This window comes from Haliotis rubra, unplaced genomic scaffold (assembly GCF_003918875.1).
Source record: "Haliotis rubra isolate DU_JTF1 unplaced genomic scaffold, ASM391887v1 Scf60, whole genome shotgun sequence".
NCBI lineage: Eukaryota > Metazoa > Mollusca > Gastropoda > Lepetellida > Haliotidae > Haliotis > Haliotis rubra.
Genome location: NW_025767302.1, coordinates 606,486 through 624,321, shown reverse-complemented (window position 1 = coordinate 624,321; position 17,836 = coordinate 606,486). Strand labels below are relative to the sequence as shown.

The 17,836-nt window shown below is 43.2% G+C and overlaps 1 long non-coding RNA gene across 1 annotated transcript; it reads left to right on the top strand.

Annotated features, from left to right (window-relative positions):
• Positions 1-2,478: 2,478 nt before the first annotated feature.
• Positions 2,479-5,190, top strand: LOC124255471. The gene is made up of 3 exons (XR_006892691.1): positions 2,479-2,517; positions 4,170-4,262; positions 5,133-5,190. It is a non-coding gene; the product is annotated as an uncharacterized LOC124255471 (long non-coding RNA).
• The last annotated feature ends 12,646 nt before the right edge of the window (positions 5,191-17,836 follow it).

Below are 17,836 nucleotides of genomic sequence, written 5' to 3'. Positions count from 1 at the left end.
CTGATTTTATGCATGTTGTTCAGACGTAGTGCTTGGTGTATAGCTGCTTTTCTTGTTTCTTTTATTTTTCAAGAGTGAAGAAGGATTTGATATTCTTGATTGAATTAGACAACATCATCAAGATAATTAAGTAAAAGGTAAACAAGTTCAAGTTGAGATGGGGTGGGGTAGCCTAGTGGTTAAAGTGTTAAGCTCGTCAAACTGAAGACCGGGTTCGATTCCCCACATGGGTACAATGTGTGAAGCCCATTTCTGGTGTCCCCACTGTGATGTCGCTGAAATATTTGCTAAAAGCGGCGTAAAACCATACTCACTCACTCCTCAAGTTGAGACACAAGTAATAGTACTTACTCAACCTTAACTTTTTGGCGTGAAATAGTTAGCATTACACACACACAGGCATGCATGCATGCATTGCCTTACATTCTTACTGTGAAAGATCATAGTTTAGTTAGTGTGAAATGTTGAGTCAACACTGTAGACAGCAGCAGATGACACTATTCATTGAACAGTTGTAGGAAAACTAGAAAGCGCGGTTGTTTAATAGCACTGAAACTCATTCCTTCATGACAATGAATCGATCTAATGAGTTGTTTTGGAAAATGGACTTCTTGTTAGGCAAAGATGTGTAGGTTTAAAACCAAACTGAAACTTCTCTCTAATCCTTCAAACATCCTTTCTGATCTTTAGCCTGAAAGACTTAAAAACATAGCACTTAGCATCATTTTTCAATAGAATTTAGTTTTATCATATGTACCATTGTTTGTGGAGCTAACTGTTCCAAACAGAGTTTTACTTGGTTCAACTCTATTTTGAATTAGTGACTAATGTGTCATCTTAGAGGAGAATATTCTTCTGACCTCTTGGTAGTATGCTTATATTTGCCACTATCCATAGCAGGTGCATGGACCCAACACATTCACTAATACTGATGGTGATAACATATGCTACTCAACATTTGTTAAGGGTCATAACTTTGACAAAACACTCTTAGTCCTTAGCAATTGTGGAATAGTATATAAGGACAAGCCCATATTGAGCCTACTAGCCCTCGGGATACCTGCCAGTGTATGTCCCTGTGTTTGTTATGAACACATGTTTGAACATGGTGGTTGTGTGTTGTGTCATGCCTATTGTGTAAATTATTAATCAACAGGACTCACACTAATCGATCACATTTGCGTTAAAGAGTATTGCATTAATCTTTTATGATATTTGAGAATGGTTTTATTGCTGTTTTATTCATTTATTGAATTTCTGTACTGCTGCAGTTCTCTTTTTCAAACTTGATGAAATCAGTTTTTAACTCAAATGGCCTGAAGCTGTCAAAGGTTAAAAAGCCAAATTGGAGAGAATTTTAATATCAACACTGGTTCCAGTTTCAGCTCACCTGACTTAAATGCTTTTTGTAATACTAATATTGAGTGTACAGCACACAACCCTGTGCACTTAAAAGAACCCATAAATCCGTAAGCTATATGACCAGATGGGGGCCACATGAATGGAGTGCAAACACCTTGTTCTTGGGTACAGCAGCGTGCGAGTGACTTGGACAAAGTACTGTCACTTTGTGTCCCTAGTCCACCCAGATGTGAATGGGTACCTCATAAGGATGAGAAAGCCGGAATAACTTCGGTCGCCCTAATGGCTGCAAGAGTTAATGATCCCGAGGGAGTTGAGAGATTGATAATGATGTACCGTTGAGATTGACATACAGAGTCGAGGAAAAAATACCAGAAGCCCTTGAGCTTGTACTAGTTGCTTGTATATGTCGCTATATAAATATCCTATAATTTGTTCACTATATATATATCTAATTTGAAGGGGGTTTTAGCATTACATACCATTCTTCATCCTTATTGTAAGTATTGACATTTGCATGTTGTCCAGACCTATGAATTCTTTATTCACTGACATGGTATTTTCAGCAAAAGCAAAATCTTGTCTGGCAGGAGCAGATAACTCCAGAAGTGGAATATGTCATTACCAACTTGAGAAACCACAACACTGCAGAAGGTGATATATATTTCAATAATGGTGATTTACCGACATTAAGTTGGTGGAATAAGAAAGAAAGAAACAAATGCCATATTTCATCTGCCATATCTAATAGTATTCTTTTGTGCCAAGAATTCATTTCTTATTATCATCGGAATGCAGAACTGCCAAAGTACAGGATATTTAGCATGTGGTCCTTAGACTGATGTCATATAATTCAATGTTTTAAACATCCCACTTCAAAAACTGCACCAGAAATTACTGTGATGCTTATAGTCAAGCGCCTCTTTTGAGGGGCATGAGGTGTTACATATGCTTCAAACTCACTGGGATATTCTTGTTTTGCTATTTATGTCACAAGTCTGGACATTTTCTCATAAAAATATCATCTGTAGAGATATTGATAGTAATTTCCTCTGCAGGGTTCGGCGTCCCAGGTGAGGGTGTTTGTTCCCTGGAGTGGAAGCTGCCTGTATCTGAGAAGCTGAAGCTGTGGAGTACTCCCCAGTCACCCTCCAGGTACTCAGGCCCTGTCACACGCTCTAGTTGGTTATTAGGGGGCACTGCTGGTGCTGTAGTTGCTCCGGCCCTGTCACAGCTCTAGTTGGTTATTGGGGGCTGCTGCTGGTGCTGTAGTACTCAGGCCCTGTCACCGCTCTAGTTGGTTATTGGGGGCACTGCTGGTGCTGTAGTACTCAGGCCCTGTCACCGCTCTAGTTGGTTATTGGGGGCACTGGTGGTGCTGTAGTACTCAGGCCCTGTCACCGCTCTAGTTGGTTATTGGGGGCACTGCTGGTGCTGTAGTACTCAGGCCCTGTCACCGCTCTAGTTGGTTATTGGGGGCACTGCTGGTGCTGTAGTACTCAGGCCCTGTCACCGCTCTAGTTGGTTATTGGGGGCACTGCTGGTGCTGTAGTACTCAGGCCCTGTCACCGCTCTAGTTGGTTATTGGGGGCACTGGTGGTGCTGTAGTACTCAGGCCCTGTCACCGCTCTAGTTGGTTATTGGGGGCACTGTTGGTGCTGTAGTACTCAGGCCCTGTCACGCTCTAGTTGGTTATTGGGGGCACTGCTGGTGCTGTAGTACTCCGGCCCTGTCACGTTCTAGTTGGTTATTGGGGGCACTGCTGGTGCTGTAGTACTCAGGCCCTGTCACGCTCTAGTTGGTTATTAGGGGGCACTGCTGGTGCTGTAGTACTCAGGCCCTGTCACCGCTCTAGTTGGTTATTGGGGGCACTGGTGGTGCTGTAGTACTCAGGCCCTGTCACCGCTCTAGTTGGTTATTGGGGGCACTGCTGGTGCTGTAGTACTCAGGCCCTGTCACCGCTCTAGTTGGTTATTGGGGGCACTGCTGGTGCTGTAGTACTCAGGCCCTGTCACCGCTCTAGTTGGTTATTGGGGCACTGCTGGTGCTGTAGTACTCAGGCCCTGTCACCGCTCTAGTTGGTTATTGGGGGCACTGCTGGTGCTGTAGTACTCAGGCCCTGTCGCCGCTCTAGTTGGTTATTGGGGGCACTGGTGGTGCTGTAGTACTCAGGCCCTGTCGCCGCTCTAGTTGGTTATTGGGGGCACTGCTGGTGCTGTAGTACTCAGGCCCTGTCACCGCTCTAGTTGGTTATTGGGGGCACTGGTGGTGCTGTAGTACTCCAGCCCTGTCACCTCTAGTTGGTTATTGGGGGCACTGCTGGTGCTGTAGTACTCGGCCCTGTCACCACTCTGGTTGGTTATTTTCAGATTGTCATTTTGTCCTGTTTATTCAACCCTGGCCTGCATCATTCACACATCTGATGATTCTGTGTACTGTGATGTTCAGAACAATTGGAGATAAAGTACCTGAACCTTATGAACCATGTTATCATCAAGGAGTGAACAGTTATGGCAGGGTTTTGGTACTGTAGCTGACTCTGGGATGTTTGTATCTGGGTATTTGATAATCATGACGATAAATGAAGGGTTTTAAATATTTTTCCTTGTTCACCCTCATCTTGCTTATTAGTGAAACATACATTGTATTTTTGACATTTAGTTTATTAAATGGTTGACAGATGCCTGTGGACAGATTCAAGAGGGTGTTATATTACTAAAACAAAATAAGTCCAAATCTGTTATATATGTCTCATTTGCAGCTCATGTTAAGATTGTTTAAGTTGAACAATTTTGTTGCTTTCTCAGGACTGGCTTCACAGCAGGAGCATCATAGTGCCAGAACCGATTCCAACTGAGAGCAGTGCCTCTACAACAGGGGACAACTTTGTGGCATATCAGGTAGGCTTCAACACAAAGGAGTCTGAATATATGAACTGTAAATGAACAGTAGTTATCCCAGGCACGGGTCCAGGTGTTGCACTTGATGGTTATTGTAGATCAGACATACCTTGGCTGTGAACAGGGGAACTGTTTGTTTCCTATGAAACATATATCAGTAAACTAAGCCTATAACGAACTCAAAGGGACCACTAATTTTGTTTCAAGGTATAATTTGTTACACAAAGTTAGGTCATAAACATACAGCCAGCTTAACAGTCTGATAAGTGTAATACATTAGTTTTCTGGGTTTTTTTCTATACACTATGATAATTAACTACAGATAAGAATAATGTTAATTCAGATCCTGTATAAATCAACTGTTGCTACAAAACAATGCACCAGACTAGTGGATATTATAAAGTTGACAGAGACAAATTCAGCCACCTGAGATGGTAGGACAGGCAGGTATTATTATATCGCTCAACCTTGATGGTGGACAAGAGTATCATTCAGGATTCTGACAGACCCTCACGGTACATAGTTGTAAACATCTCATTAATGCTAGTGTTCACCATGTACACTGTAGCTTGGTTTCAATGTACACTGTAGTTGAAGAGTCACAGTGCAAGGGTTCACAGTGCAAAATATTTCCAGTTGAAAGAACAATGATTAGGAGGTTGTGGAAACAAACTATGGCATGAAGTCTGGGTTGCAATTGTCATTTCAAAGAAAGTAAAAGAAATTGCCTATCTGGAGTCATTTTGAGACGTTGCTGTTCAGCAACCATATATGTACATATTTTTCAGGTGTGATGAATCATGTGAAAGTATGCTGGTTTGTTTGGTTGTGGGGTTTAGGACAGTGCAAAGTGAAGGTTATCTGTTCCAGGGGGCTTGTGACCAGCTGTGACCGGGTCTAGTGTGGGGATATTTGAACTGGACCATCGAGTCGGTGTGAGTGTGTCCAGGGTTGCAGTAATTTGTACACCAACTTGCAGCTTGGGGGATCTAACAGAAAATTTGATCTTGTTGTCTTAGCATTCTCTTCCCACAGAGGTTACTTGTCATATCTTCCTACAGTACAGCCCTTTCATGGTGCGAAAGTGTTAAGGATTCGTGAGTGATGGCAATCAGATTTAGTTGTGCAATCAGCGACATTGTTTCAAAATGATCATTCAAGAAGGTCTCGGTAATTTCTGTATGCTTCGGAAAACTAGAACCTCTTCACCTGGGCGATGTGCAAACGTTTCTTCTAGACAGAACTTAGTCACCTAATAAGCGGATCAATGGCATCTCCATCGCCCTCATTGACAACGGACGAAGCTAGCCATTAAATGCCTTGTGTGTCACATCAACACAAGTTCCCGCAGAGCAGGGATATTTGTGGCCCCACATTTGTTTGTATTAGTCCAGTTGGATCTAAGTCAATGTAACATGTGTTCTTATTGTATAGAAAGGAGGGAGATAATTCGTGTTGCCATTTTTTGCCGCTAGGGATTTTACGAGAACCGGAAATATGGCCGTGATTAGAACAGAGGTTCAGAGGAAAGATATGACAAGTAACCTCCAAGTTTGAAAGTGGAATATGATGGGTCGACCAGAGCGGGGATCATCTCCCCATCTGTCCCATGATCCAAGTTTGAAAGTGGAATATGATGGAGTCGACCAGGAGCCGAGGGATCATCTCCCCATCTGTCCCATGATCCAAGTTTGATGAGTGGAATATGATGGGTCGACCAGAGCGGATCATCTCCTTCTGTTCCATGATCCAAGTTTGTTAGTGGAATATGATGGGTCGACCAGAGTGGGATCATCTCCCCATCTGTCCCATGATCCAAGTTTGATAGTGGAATATGATGGGTCGACCAGGAGCGGGCATCATCTCCCCATCTGTTTCCATGACCCAGGTTTGAAAGTGGAATATGATGGGTCGACCAGAGGGGGATCATCTCCCCATCTGTCCCATGATCCAAGTTTGATAGTGGAATATGATGGGTCGACCAGGCGGGGATCATCTCCCCATCTGTCCCATGATCCAAGTTTGTTAGTGGAATATGATGGGTCTGACCAGGGGGATCATCTCCCCATCTGTTCCATGATCCAAGTTTGAAAGTGGAATATGATGGGTCGACCAGGGCAGGATCATCTCCCCATCTGTCCCATGATCCAAGTTTGATAGTGGAATATGATGGGTCGACCAGAGCGGGATCATCTCCCCTATCTGTCCCATGATCCAAGTTTGTTAGTGGAATATGATGGGTCGACCAGAGGGGATCATCTCCCCATCTGCCCATGATCCAAGTTTGATAGTGGAATATGATGGGTCGACCAGAGCAGGGATCATCTCCCATCTGTCCCATGATCCAGGTTTGATAGTGGAATATGATGGGTCGACCAGAGCTAGGGATCATCTCCCATCTGTCCCATGATCCAAGTTTGATAGTGGAATATCATGGGTCGACCAGAGCGGGATCATCTCCCCATCTGCCCCATGATCCAAGTTTGAAAGTGGAATATGATGGAGTCGACCAGGCGGGGATCATCTCCCCGTCTGTCTCATGATCCAAGTTTGGAAGTGGAATATGATGGGTCGACCAGGCAGGGGATCATCTCCCATCTGTCCCCATGATCCAAGTTTGAAAGTGGAATATGATGGGTCGACTCAGGCGGGGATCATCTCCCCATCTGTCCCATGATCCAAGAGTTTGAAAGTGGAATATGATGGGTCGACCAGGCGGGGATCATCTCCCATCTGTCCCATGATCCAAGTTTGAAAGTGGAATATGATGGGTCGACCAGAGCGGGCATCATCTCCCATCTGTCCCATGATCCAAGTTTGAAAGTGGAATATGATGGATCGACCAGAGCGGGGATCATTTCCCCATCTGTTCCAGGATCCAAGTTTGAAAGTGGAATATGATGGGTCGACCAGAGCAGGGATCATCTCCCCATCTGTCCCATGATCCAAGTTTGATAGTGGAATATGATGGGTCGACCAGAGCAGGGGATCATCTCCCCATCTGTTCCATGACCCAGGTTTGAAAGTGGAATATGATGGGTCGACCAGAGCGGGGATCATCTCCCCATCTGTCCCATGATCCAAGTTTGATAGAGGGAATATGATGGGTCGACCAGAGCGGGGATCATTTCCCCATCTGTTCCAGGATCCAAGTTTGATAGTGGAATATGATGGGTCGACCAGAGCAGGGGATCATCTCCCCATCTGTCCCATGATCCAAGTTTGATAGTGGAATATGATGGGTCGACCAGAGCGGGGATCATCTCCCCATCTGTTCCATGATCCAGGTTTGAAAGTGGAATATGATGGGTCGACCAGGCCCCAGGGGATCATCTCCCCATCTGTCCCATGATCCAAGTTTGATAGTGGAATATGATGGGTTGACCAGAGCAGGGGATCATCTCCCCATCTGCTCATGATCCAAGTTTGAAAGTGGAATATGATGGGTCGACCAGGCAGGATCATCTACCCATCTGTCTCATGATCCAAGTTTGAAAGTGGAATATGATGGGTCGACCAGAGCGGGGATCATCTCCCCATCTGTCCCATGATCCAAGTTTGAAAGTGGAATATGATGGGTCGACCAGGCAGGGGATCATCTCCTATCTGTCCCATGATCCAAGTTTGAAAGTGGAATATGATGGGTCGACCAGAGCAGGGATCATCTCCCCATCTGTCCCATGATCCAAGTTTGAAAGTGGAATATGATGGGTCGACCAGAGCGGGGATCATCTCCCCATCTGCCCCATGATCCAGGTTTGAAAGTGGAATATGATGGGTAGACCAGAGCAGGGATCATCTCCCCATCTGTCCCATGATCCAAGTTTGATAGTGGAATATGATGGGTCGACCAGAGCGGGATCATCTCCCCATCTGTCCCCATGATCCAAGTTTGTTAGTGGAATATGATGGGTCGACCAGAGCGGGATCATCTCCCCATCTGTTCCATGACCCAGGTTTGAAAGTGGAATATGATGGGTCGACCAGGCAGGGATCATCTCCCCATCTGTCCCATGATCCAAGTTTGATAGTGGAATATGATGGGTCGACCAGAGCGGGATCATTTCCCCATCTGTTCCAGGATCCAAGTTTGATAGTGGAATATGATGGGTCGACCAGAGCAGGGGATCATCTCCCCATCTGTCCCATGATCCAAGTTTGATAGTGGAATATGATGGGTCGACTAGAGCGGGGATCATCTCCCCATCTGTTCCATGATCCAAGTTTGAAAGTGGAATATGATGGGTCGACCAGAGCAGGGGATCATCTCCCCATCTGTCCCATGATCCAAGTTTGATAGTGGAATATGATGGGTCGACCAGAGCAGGGATCATCTCCCCATCTGTTCCATGATCCAAGTTTGAAAGTGGAATATGATGGGTCGACCAGAGGGGATCATCTCCCCATCTGTCCCATGATCCAAGTTTGAAAGTGGAATATGATGGGTCGACCAGAGCAGGGGATCATCTCCCCATCTGTCCCATGATCCAAAGTTGACGAGTGGAATATGATGGGTCGATCATCTCTCCCATCTGTCCCATGATCCAAGTTTGAAAGTGGAATATGATGGGTCGACCAGGCAGGGATCATCTCCCCATCTGTCCCAAGATCCAAGTTTGAAAGTGGAATATGATGGGTCGACCAGAGCGGGATCATCTCCCCATCTGTCCCATGATCCAAGTTTGAAAGTGGAATATGATGGGTCGACCAGAGCGGGATCATCTCCCCATCTGTCCCATGATCCAAGTTTGATAGTGGAATATGATGGGTCGACCAGAGCGGGATCATCTCCCTTCTGTCCCATGATCCAAGTTTGAAAGTGGAATATGATGGGTCGACCAGAGCGGGGATCATCTCCCCATCTGTCCCATGATCCAAGTTTGATAGTGGAATATGATGGGTCGACCAGAGCGGGGATCATCTCCCATCTGTCCCAAGATCCAAGTTTGTTAGTGGAATATGATGGGTCGACCAGACCAGGGATCATCTCCCCATCTGTCCCATGATCCAAGTTTGATAGTGGAATATGATGGGTCGACCAGAGCGGGATCATCTCCCCATCTGTTCCATGATCCAAGTTTGAAAGTGGAATATGATGGGTCGACCAGGCGGGGATCATCTCCCCATCTGTCCCATGATCCAAGTTTGATAGTGGAATATGATGGGTCGACCAGAGCGGGATCATCTCCCATCTGTCCCATGATCCAAGTTTGAAGAGTGGAATATGATGGGTCGACCAGGCAGGGGATCATCTCCCCATCTGTCCCATGATCCAAGTTTGAAAGTGGAATATGATGGGTCGACCAGAGCAGGGGATCATCTCCCCATCTGTCCCATGATCCAAGTTTGAAAGTGGAATATGATGGGTCGACCAGAGCAGGGATCATCTCCCCCATCTGTCCCATGATCCAAGTTTGAAAGTGGAATATGATGGGTCGACCAGGAGAGCAGGATCATCTCCCCATCTGTCCCATGATCCAAGTTTGAAAGTGGAATATGATGGGTCGACCAGAGCGGGGATCATCTCCCATCTGTCCCATGATCCAAGTTTGAAAAGTGGAATATGATGGGTCGACCAGAGCGGGGATCATCTCCCCCATCTGTCCCATGATCCAAGTTTGAAAGTGGAATATGATGGGTCGACCAGAGCGGGGATCATCTCCCCATCTGTCCCATGATCCAAGTTTGATAGTGGAATATGATGGGTCGACCAGAGCAGGGGATCATCTCCCCATCTGTTCCATGACCAAGGTTTGAAAGTGGAATATGATGGAGTCGACCAGAGCAGGGATCATCTCCCCATCTGTCCCATGATCCAAGTTTGATGATGAGTGGAATGAGATGGGTCGACCAGAGCAGGATCATCTCCCCATCTGTTCCCTTGATCAAGTTTGATAGTGGAATATGATGGAGTCAGGACCAGAGCGGGATCATCTCCCCATCTGCCCCATGATCCAAGTTTGAAAGTGGAATATGATGGGTCGACCAGGCGGGATCATCTCCCCATCTGTCCCATGATCCAAGTTTGATAGTGGAATATGATGGGTCGACCAGAGCGGGGATCATCTCCCCATCTGTCCCATGATCCAAGTTTGATGAGTGGAATATGATGGAGTCGACCAGAGCTGGGATCATCTCCCTATCTGTCCCATGATCCAAGTTTGATAGTGGGAATATTTTGGGTCTACCAACCAGGCAACATTTTGGAAACCATTCCTTGAAAACTCAAGGTTTTAATATTTGATAATATGTTACATGCTTACAAAGTATGGATTGCTGAAGACTAATTCTTGCCCAGTGCTAAAATGTGAAACATCAGTAGAGCTGGCATTAGACTGAGAGACTCTCGCGAGAGATAAAGAAACAAACACAATGCTTACATGTCACATGTGACTATACCTAGCCCGAACACTCACCGATGTTGCCTTGCTTTTGGACCGTGGTCACGAGTGAATATATCAAACAGCTCGGGGGGCGGATCATGGTGTTTGGATCACCAGGCGTATCATATTAAAAGGCCTTGAAAATGATGGAACTTATTTGTTACCCTGGCGTTGACCATCAAAGAGGATAAAAACATAGACGCATAAACTAGAGCTGCTCGAGGTCGGTATGCGGTGTCTGAGGTGGTATCCTTTTAAAGGCTTTCCATAGTGTCTTAGTGGGTTTTAACAAATCGTTGACATCGGTATCGGGACAAAGCTTTGTAATACAGGCACGCACGCGCACACACAACACACCAAGAACACGACATTAAACCCCATTTTTACCTCATACACTGGACCCGAGATTCGACATGAGTTATTTGATGTTGTTGTTTTCGTTGCTTAACGCTGCACAATATTCCATTTAAACGACAGCGGTCTGTAAATAATCGAGTCAGGAACAGGCAATCCAGCTGTTGCAGAGATCAACATTGTGGGCATCTACGTGTCACGGTGGTTTTGCTCTAAAAACCGTCCTTAGCCTCGACAGCAGTACACACACACACGCACGCACGCACGAGAACACACACACACACACACGAACACACGTCGCAATCCACGAACACCGATCGTTTTACCTAACGCAGTGGACCCCGCAGAGTCGACTACATTTAGGGTTATATAGACTCCTTGATTGGACGTATAACAAAATGAGTGTCATCGCTCATGACAAGCTGACATTTGACCCTTAAAAGTTAAATATTTAAACGTTTCCGTCTGGTATGTATGCTTTCTACTTGATTATCTATGTGCGGCATTTGAGCCATCTGTAACGACATTGAACTATGTATCTAACATACATATGGCTTGTATATTGCTGAGTGCAGCAGTAAACAAACAAACAAACAAACAAACAAAAGGGGCTAGAATTAGCCCACAGGTGACCTTTCAGATTCACGCGCATTAGACATAGTGTATAGATGTCCACCTTTACAATGGTTTACAAACATAAGCAGATATTAGATGCAATCACTTTCCACCTTCTTTCGGTTGTCAACAATAAGAGTCACGACTTATATGGTCGACATCGACATTCCACCCAGAAATGACAAACCATTTTCTAGAGTACAATTCTATTTTGTCGCTGTGTTCGTTACCGAGAACGTTTTGTTCAAAACAAAGCGAGACCCGTTTGTGTTATCAATAGCAAGGCGTATCTCTCACTGTGGTGCTGACATGAAGGTATGGCTGTCGACCAAGCTTGCCCCAGTCGCTGACCAACACACTGTCACCCTATACAAATATAGCAACAAAACCCGAGGACCATTAGAAAATCTCCGCCAATAGTCCATTGTACGATTCCGGCTATGCCATCAGCATGGGTTTGATGAATCACTATTAAATAGTGATAATAACAGAAGGCCACCCCAACGGTTTGCCTTCTATCAGATTTGAATAGTTTAGCCTGCATTGTCTTCGCTGAGCTTCGTGTACATATATAGCCTTATCACAGTCAGTTAAAGTGCTGTTGGAGAACTACAAAGACGAATATTAAGCATCGATTATTCTCTACATAATATATCTTTCTTTCCTCTTTCGTTTATGGAGTAAAGGCGGGATGTGAGTGACATGTATCTATGGTCAGTATTCCACAGACTAGATACTGCTTTCCTTCAAGCTCAGTGATGCCATTGTCAATCTCTGTTAACTATTAAGGCCCACTAGGATTTATTTGTTGAGAAGGGTCCGTTGAAAACACTTAGTTGGAAAGAGGAGTCGAACAAGTCCTTTCTTAACGAATAATAAGCATTCATCACGATCATTTTGTTTCTTCTGGGTAAAACCTAAGGACAAAGGTATATTTTTTCTGGGATATTTTTTTAAACAAAATAAAAACACAGCTCTTCCATACTGGTGAATGTTATCCTTATGTTGGCGGATACTAAGCTAATAGTCAGTTGTTATCCTTTCACCGGCAGATTCATCCGTATAATGTCATATGTTTTAAGGATGTAACCACTGTAATCGACATTGCTACTATAACTATGATTGCCATATTATCTAGCAATGTGAAACTTTTATGTCTGACATAAATGTTTTTCTCCTGATAAACTTGATGTTGATGTATATGTGAAAATAGATATGTTTGATGACGATGATATATTGTGATTGTTTCTCGGCGCAGATATTTACTTAACTGAAACAATTGACTATGATACGTGTGAATACATAATACTGTCATTTTGTCACTTTGTATGGAATCTAAAGAAACATCTTATGCAATATCCTTAAAAACAATCGCCCTACTACTCACAAATTGTACATTGTAAATCATATACTAGTATTAAAGAGCAATGCTGGATATCACATGCTTTCATACTGTTACACTGAAATAGTGCAAGTGATGTATTGTAAATAATGTAATTTTGCTTTGTGTGATCTTCGGATTCAACTCTGGAGGAAAGAAAGACATTCCTTCCTTCATTCATTCATTCATTCACCGGCCGAACTATACCAACGCATTTCTCCATTCCGCACATACAGTCTGTTATTGAGCTCTTGTAGAATGACATCTCGGTGTTTACTGTGTCTCCTCAATAATCGTTGACAAAAAGATATCTACCACATACATCTGCCCACGTCCTCCTCCACACCATGTTGTTTACACAGCATCCACCCGCGTGTTTATTTCTCTGATTATGAACCGATTTTCTGATATTTAATATTCTTAATAGCCATTGCCAAATACACATACGAGTACTTGACATAATTCAGAAAACACTTGACCTACATAAAGAAACATACTCGCCTTGTCAAGCTTTGAAGGAAGGGAGGGGTGTGAATACTTTCAACGGTCTACCACCTCCATCAACCTACTGAACTGTACACTCACTTGATGGACTGACTGACTGACTGAGTTTGGTTTTACGCCGCTTTTAGCAATATTCCAGCAACATCACGGCGGGGGACACCAGAAATGGGCTTCACACATTGTACCCATGTGGGGATTCGAACCCGGGTCTTCGGCGTGACGAGCCAACGCTTTAACCACTGGGCTACCCCACCGCCCCTCACTTGATGGAACTTGTCAAAGTAGACAAGGTGTAGACTGTACAATACGTAGAGGGTAATGTCCGAGTAACTCTCCATTCCTTAAAAATAATGGAACTGAGGAATGGAGAGTTTCGAGGATATTACCCTACTTAATTTTACATTCAAAGTATAGGTAATATTTCTCAAAATTAAATGACAAAATGAAGTCTTAAATTTGAAACTGGTACACATCGCTCCATTCCTGAAAAGTAATGAAGCGAGCAGACAATGGAATGACGTCACAAATGTAATGTCATTGGAATGACCACAATGAAAACGCATTTATGTCACAGTAATTGAGATTCTATATGTTGGTTGTCAAGGGGGAAAATGTACATACTGATTAAAGGATGATTGTGTACCCATGCGATGCATCATCCTAAAATTATGTTGCAGAATAGTTTTATACCAGTACATTACATTTATACATTTATTCTTATGGTAGTGACATTTTTATATAAATATGTATTATTGATATTATTATTGTATACTCTGATTTCAGCATTATCAGTCAGTCCACTGTAGAATAGCTATTACAGTATACTATTTAGATGTACTAGTAGCAGTAGTCGTAGTAGTGGCAGTGGTGGTAATAGTCTTCGTCGCCGCCGCAGTAGTAGCAATAGTAGTAGCTTTAGTAGCAGTAGTAGTAGTAGTAGTAGTAGTAGTAGCAGCAGTAGCAGAAGTAGAAGTAGTCGTAGTCGTAGTCGTAGTAATCGTAGTCGTAGTAATAGTAGTTGTAGTAATAGTAGGAGTAGCAGTAGTGGTAGTGATAGTAGTAGTAGCAGAAGTAGTAGTAGCAGAAGCAGTAGTAGTACTGCTGCAGTACATAATATTAGTGTTGATAACACTATTCATTGAGTTTAAAACACGCCTCTCCAAATAAAGAATTGAATAATAAACGGTTTATCAACCTCGATTTGGCTACATTTTCTCAGAATATGAGAAATTACATAAACCGGTCGGGTTTGAAACACGACGTACCAAACTACATATATATCTATCGCTGCAATATCTTATGTATATTATTACTAACAGAAATGTCAGAGTGATATTAAGGGTGGGTTTTTTTCATTTAATATTTGAAAATGATAGGCATGAACTTTCACAACATACTGTTATTGCAACAAACTATGTGACATACATATCCTCAATTTGGTTTCCCTGAACTGAAGGTCATGGCTACTTTTCGATACTTACATGACTTACGTAACAATATAATGTGTTGAAATTACAGTTCATAATTCAGTTAAACGAGCAGCTTGGTGATGCAGGAGCTTTCACGGCTCATGACCACTGGAAAGACGTGTCACTGTCAATTTGATGAACGTTAAGTGGTTAGGGAGCTCGAGACTGCACGTAGGGGTATGGGGTCAACCATTACAGTATTGAAGTGAGTGAGTGAGTTTGGTTTTACGCCGCTTTTAGCAATATTCCAGCAATATAACGGCGGGGGACACCAGAAATGGGCTTCACACATTGTAAATGAAAACCATGTTGTATGGATAGTCACCTTCTTTATTGACTAGCCATAGAACTTGGTTTTCCTTCACCTGCACAACTTCTAAAATGCCTCTCAAAGAAGTTCACACATTGTACCCATGTGGGGAATCGAACCCGGGTCTTCGGCGTGTCGAGCGAACGCTTTAACCACTAGGCTATCCCACCGCCCCGACACCAGAAATTGGCTTCGCACATTTTACCTCTTTGGAATCGAACAAAGGCAATTGTCGTGACAAGCGAACGCTTTAACCACTACCCTAACTCACCGCTCTCTACCGATAAAGTAAACGCCGCACGTTTTTTGTTGTTTTTTTTAAACTGATTCTATGGTGCTTGATCCAAACACCTGTTTATTAACAAACAAACGTTCAATTGTTAAATCAAAGATTGAAAGTCGATGTCAATGCTATGTACACCACTTGTCAGTAATTGGCAGCTGGAACAGGGCGCCTCGTGCACCCTTCTCTCACTTCCTCAATATCTCGTGTTTCAAGTGGCGTCTTCAGCTTTATAAACGTGCGCTGATTCATATTTCACACATGTACAGGGCCTAAACAAAAACTACAGTTAATTAGAGTTTATATTTCCGCATTGTGACTCAGAACTCGTGTTTTCTTTGTTTCATTACATTAGGCCAGACCAATTTTATTTCTTGTTTTACGGATCTGCCAGTCATATTTTTTTAAGAACAAGAACAAAAATAAAAATTAATTTTCCCCGCTCAAAAAATAAATCCTATTGTTTTTATTGGCCAAAAATGTAAACATACAAACAAATGTTTTTTATTGTTTTTTGCTCCATATACACTTCATAAATTGCCAAAAGTAAAATACTTGTAGTATTTAAAAGGAATATTATTCCCTCCTGCCCTTAGGTTTTCTGAGGCCAATAATCTGTAAAACAAGAAATAAAATTGGTCTGGCCTTATGAAAAAGATCTATTATTGCCATATAAGGAACTTCTACACGTTGCAGAAAATAAAAAAATATGCAGTTGGCTGTGTTGGGATTTAATGATGAATTACAACTACTCGTATGGTTTACTCAGCAAATTGTGATAATAATTTCACTTTTTCAGAAATTTTGTATTTGCGTTTAAATGATGCTGCTTACCAGCTGCCTCTCGGGGGTGAATTTGGACGCAATATTTTGCTAAATTAAAAATCATTTTAGTCAGGTTACACTGTAAACAACGCTGCTGATTTTAGTATTTCTGTCGAGGCTGTTAAACTGTTTTCATAATCTCTTTTACAAATGATATAAACTTTCTGACATTACAACACGTCGTCATATGAACAAGTCTCGTTTCTTCATGGAGGTGGGGTTATCTCGTCACACCTAAGATCTAGGTTCGACTCCCATATGGATACAATGTGAGAAACCCATTTCTGGTGCCCCCGCCGTGATATTTCTGGAATTCTGCTAAAAGCGGCGTAAAACCTTACTCACTCCACTCACTCAAAGTATATTCATGCACAAAACAAATTACAAATAGACATAGATTTACCACATCATGCAGGGTTGAACTGTAATACGGTAACGAGATATATGTTACTGTAATTTGATGATATATCGACATAACATCACGAACATCAATTTCTAATGGTAATTTCAAGCATTCGCACGTGAAACGATATTTGCTGAGAACGATGAATATGACCCAAAAGTGTAGTGTATGGTCAACAAGGCTCCCACAGAGCAACAATACTCGCTGAATTCTCAGAATGCCGCTCATAGACCAGCACCAGCATCTGTTTCTTGGTTCCATGCATGTTGGGTTATCATAAAATATCTCCAGATTTCCTGCACCAGGGATGTGGCGGCGTTCATAGACTGACGCTTAGTCTCTATATACTGACGTACAAAGAAAGTACACACCCGGTGCTTTTGGATTACTTTCCAAAAACCGACGTAAATGTTTTGAAAAGAGTTTTTACAGTGATATATGAGTCACAGACTTTCCTAATATGTTGCCAAAACACCACAGATGTCGTGCCCAATTGCGAAGTTGCCAGTCAAAATCACAACACTTTTCAAATAATCCCAAAACACCAGGTGTGTACTTTCTTGTGTACGTCAGGTTATAATTTTGATAGTAACAAATAATCCCATTTAAATTGAAAATGGGCCCCAGTGAGATCGGAGATTCAGAGTCTGAACTTGAAGAAATCTAGACTTGCTTCATTCAGAGCGTTAGCATTGCAGGGAGGGCTAGGCAGTAGGGAAAATAATGTTGTTCAGGGACAGTGAGACGGCGTTCCCATTACAAGAGGGGCGATGGGGTAGCCCGGTGGTTAAAGCGTCCGCTCGTCACACCGAAGACCCGGGTTCGATTCCCAACATGGGTACAATGTGTGAAGCCTATTTCTGGTGTCCCCGTCCGTGATATCGCTGGAATATTGCTAAAGCGGCGTAAAACTAAACTCACTCCACTCCCATTACAAGAAGGGTGCATAAGACCGCTGAACAGGAGATGATAGTGGGTCTCACGTCCCACGTCATACCCCAGTACAGTAAACTCCGTTTATAACGAACACGATTATAACGAGCTAAC